Raw genomic sequence first — 5,046 nt, 5'->3', positions numbered from 1 at the left:
CTTTTGAAAAAAGTTTTGCTTCCCGATCTGTCCCAGCGTTTGGGATTACTCCGCCTCTCCGCTCTCGCTCTCTCTCTCTCTCTCCCCTTCTGTCTATCTTTCGATCCCAGCCCCCCCCACCCCGCGCGCGCACACACACACACACACCAACTGTAGTATTGTCTTTTTTTTTTTTTTTTTTTTACATACTAAGCTATTGGAGGCAGTACAACGATGATCAGGACTTCTTGCAGCAGTTCAATGAGGTCTGGACTAAAACTATAAACAGTAGAGAACTTTCCTGGCATGTTTGACATTTTGTACTGACAGACCTTACACAACTGCAACTGTGCGAATAACCCCTTCAATTTTGAAATCAACACTATCTTCTGAAAAGTGTTAATCTATGATTTTGTTTCTCCTAAAGGTCCTAGACAAACACGGGACTGTATTTTTACAGACATAAGGAGGCTGGTGGACTTTACACAGTCTATATGTTTTCTTTTTCTTTTCTTTCTTTTTTTCCTTTTTTGCATCCTGATAGTATTCCATAAAACAGGCTGATGCACTTTGGGATTAAGTATAGTGCTCTGGTACTATATATAAATGCATAAATGCATGCACTCCAAATCAAATATTTGTTCCACATCCAAATCGTAAACAACAAAATGTAAAACTCCCACATTACGTGCATTAAGATGGAGTCTCTGTAATATGGCAGCAGACCATAATGTGTCTAATCATGTGCAAACTTACTTGTTTGTTTTTGTGTTTAGAGTTGATGAACTGTAGATAAGACAGTGAATAGTGTTTACATGGTAGCACACCGATAGACAGTAGGCATTCCTGTTATGCCTTTGGCCAGCGTAATGAACTGAGCTCTCACTCTCATTGCAGCTCTCTCAATTTAGCCAGCATCTCTTCAGTCTATGGCAGTGCACTCATTTTCTGCAGCCAGTGTATAGTACCTCAGTTGTTCTTTTGCACAGAGTGGAGCTGGTTGCTTGCAGAGACAATAGCCTTGATTTGAATCATAAAAGCAGTCCAGCATTATGACACAGTTTCTCTCTGCAGGGGAGGGTACCACACTAATATTCAAGCACACTGCCCTACACCACCATCTCCCCCTCGTCATCACCCTACTCCTGCTTCTGATCTTGAATAAATTACAGGAATTGGTAGAGCCATGAGTGTAGCATAGTGGTTTGGAGTGAAATTTGTGAGCTGCAGTGTGACGTAATCTATAGGGGGTCAGTCAAAAGACCTTGTTAAGCCTCACAGACACCTGCTTCATTAGGCAACGACCGTGGGATGAAAGTTTGGCAGTTCAAAGTTTTCAATAGCTGGATTCAGCGTTTTGTACACAATGGCTTAGTCTTATATTCTTAATTAGCACATAGACATTGTTTTAACCGGCTGAAATTCCCCTTTTGAAACTCCCCCAATTATCCAGTATTACAACTGGTAATTTATATTTCTGGCTGAGCCTCCAGCAACAAGAGCAAACTAGATAGAAAAACAGAGGAAAGTGTAACGGAGTTCATATATTTTTCAAGTGGGTGTAATAACCTGTGTTTTTATGTTTTCATCTGGCTGTGAAATGTTTCTTTCAACTCTACAGTTGTAGTAGACAGACTCCCAACTTACTATGCCAGGTGTTGACAGTATTTTGACTGGCTTCCAGTTGGAAGAAATCCCAGGGAGAGATTTTTCATTGTGCTCAGGGTCAGGCAGTTGTATTTACAGTTTGCTGCTATCTGTGAACTCAGAGTCTACAAATGCCTCATGTACTTCACTATGCTGAAAAACTGAGGGACTTCTTTCCCATGAAATTAGCTGTTGGCTTCTTAATACCTAATAATACTTTCACTACAAAACATAATGTGGTGAGTTGGTTACCTATCAAAATAATACTTGAATAAAATAAAACAATGAATAATTACTAAATATTTTAACGTGATCTAAGTTGAAGATCATAATCTTTTTTGTTTCCTTGAAGAACACACAACTAGTTATAATAACTCTTAACAACACAAACACTTAATTTAATAGAAAAATGTGCAACAATTGCTTTTATTATTCTAATGATTTTCAAGTATTTCGTCTTTCATTGAAAATTAATTGATATGGAGTTTAGACCTGCCTTAGCCAACTTTGAAGGAGAGTTGTGTTAAAATGGTTTGTTTGAGAAGATTACAATAAACACCACTTGAGTTCCGAAAACAAAGACACTCTCTCACTGATCCCATTAATGGAGAAATGGATGTCCCAGTTCTTCCTTCTGGAAATATGAACGACCCTTTATTGTTTTAAAGATGAAAGAGAAAATGGAACTTTTATTTGAACAACAATTTTAATGAATTCTAGCTCATCCTAGACCCTTTTCTTGTCGTGTCGGTGTCACACTCCGCCTCTCTACTCAAGCACACACATGCACAAAGGCACTCATAAACAGAACAAACAACTCAGTGTTTTTGTTTGTATTCGGTAGAAATTGTGAGAGTGGAAACCCTGGTGACAAAGTTCTCGCACAGGACTCAGGGGGAATCTCCAATCACACAAACAAAGATGTGACAGGTCAAGATTTATAACTTTGTTCTCTGTTGGCGAAAGAGCGAGATTTCTCTTTGAACTGTGTTAGCACTGCTTATAGTTAATAAAGCTAAATCTGAAGAATCAGCAGTAATACACTTAATTAGGAGAAATTAATATACACATTTATTTTAAAACCAATCTTTAGTGGCATATTTCTGCTTTTGTATACTCAGCTGTACAAAGTATTGAGTAATTCCTCCCTTTGAGCATTTAAGAACCTTGGATACCTGGAACTATTGTGACACACACTGCCAACAGAGAAGCCTTTATTCACAATTACATATGAATAATACTGTTCGTTTGCAGTGTCAGCTGACCAAATGTAGCTAAGTGAAGACCACTTCACTATATCTTTTTGCAAAAAGCAAAAAGATATGCTCACGTTATCTATTAGTTTGACGTGCAAAATGAATATTTATTGAAATGATTTTTTTTTTTTAAAAAAAGCAAACACACAAAACAGTATCTTTCATTGTATTTCTTTGTTCTCCAGTAAGAAACTAATTTGGACATGTAAGCTGATACATAATGTCTATGGACAGCTACAGTAATGACATCAATAGAAGTTAACAGCAGTCAGTGAAGAAAAGAGGTCTTGGAAGACTTACGCTCAAGAACCACCGCGCTGCACAAAGTTGGAAAGCAACCTGAGCTACAAATGATACGATCAGATGATTTTGCATATTTGCCACACTCCTTTAACATCTCTGTGGATGGTTGCACAGACAACAAAAATATTCCTGTGCTGGCGTTGACCAAAAAACCTTCCGCAACATTGTTAGGATGAACAGTTTTAAAAGATCAGTTAGCACTACATAAGGCATTAAAAGACAAATGCATACTAACAGGAAGACATGCTAAAAGCTGACAAGTGACTCAAAGATGAAAAATACATGACATAGAAGCAAAGTTAAAAAGACATACTATACTTTCAGCCAAAAAAAAAAACAACCCCAAATTTGAGTGATCAGTCAGTTTAGGCAATCGAATCCAGTAGTAAAGATTGAGCCTAAAAATTAGATAGACAAAGGTAGGTGAAGTCACACACACGAAGATGGTAACACAAGAAGTGCAATGCAGGAACGTTTGAGACATGGCATAAAAACAATTACAATAGACATAGGTGACACACTGGGGCGGGGCAGGTAATGATAGATAAAGCACGAGGGCAGGAAGTGGAGAATTTTATGTGAGATACTCATTATATATACAAAATTAAATTAAATTGGTAATGAAGTTCTTCTTTTGCTCTTCCCCCTCCACCAACTAAACAAACAAAAAAGTTTTCATCAGTCATCAAAAGCAAGGGTCACTTTTGGTCAGTGGGTGTATTCAGTGAAGGTTTAAATGATCAAATGTTTGTCTATATTTCTGCTTTGCCTTTCGACAGTTTTTAACGTGGTCAGCTACCATCATCCTTTCATACTCGGTGGCCATTCATGACAAGCACACTCCATGTGATAGGAGTGCTAACAGGCAGTGTGTGTGGACACAGGGGACGTGATGACTTTACCACCCAGACCAGACTGATTTATGTGGGAAAAGCCCAAAGAGCACCCACAAAGAGTGTGGGGAGGATTAGAAACCCCTCTACAAAACTGGTCACGGCCAATCAGCAGCTGAGACCCCCTACAGACAGACGTCGGGGCCAATTGTAGTACAGGATTCAGGCTTTTGATCTGAATCTTGATTTTATTATTGCTTGATAATTGCATGATATCTTTATCTGTAAGGGTTACTTCATCTTAAACTTGAGCTGGCTTCTGAAGATTAAAGAGACACTTGAGACAGGCAGTGTTTATGAAGACAGTAATAAAACTCTGGATTTCCTTTAGTTTTCCAGGATTCTGCGCTGCTTTATAGCTCTGCCATTTTTAATTTGTTGTATCAGATTTTTAGCACAGGAAGAAATCAGCCAAGTACTCCCATTCTGTGCTAATATCCCGGGAGTTATTCTGACTTCTATATGACTTGTAATCTAGTTACATAATAACAGTCATTTATATTTTTTCTTCTTTTTTATATTGATTGCCATTGTGTTCTCATGTCAAAATGTTTAGCTCCCTCCCTTAATCTAATGTATTTCAAACATTTTTACAACCACTTGGTTGTGTTTTTTGGCTCTCTCCATATACAAGACATCTTGCTTGCTTACATTACACGCCTCTAGTCCACGATTTAATAATTTTCCAACAACCACTCATAAAAAAAGAGGTTATTCCCTGTGTCCTCTTTCACCCTGATTCTATTCTTCTTATTCCTTCCACCCACTCTCTGACATATGCACACAGAGTGGCTTAAAGGTTGGAGCTTTTTGCCTAAAGTAAACATACGTCAATGATGGATCTTTCACTGGATTGTGGGAAAAAGTGTTTGACTTTCACACAAGCTCTCTAAACGGCTATTAAATCCCGTATGTGTACACATGTTTTGTTTCTGCAGAGAACAGGACAGACAGAAAGAACGAAGGAG

The sequence above is a fragment of the Astatotilapia calliptera genome, chromosome 4 (assembly GCF_964374335.1).
Source record: "Astatotilapia calliptera chromosome 4, fAstCal68.1, whole genome shotgun sequence".
Taxonomy (NCBI): domain Eukaryota; kingdom Metazoa; phylum Chordata; class Actinopteri; order Cichliformes; family Cichlidae; genus Astatotilapia; species Astatotilapia calliptera.
Note: the sequence above shows the minus strand (reverse complement) of the source record.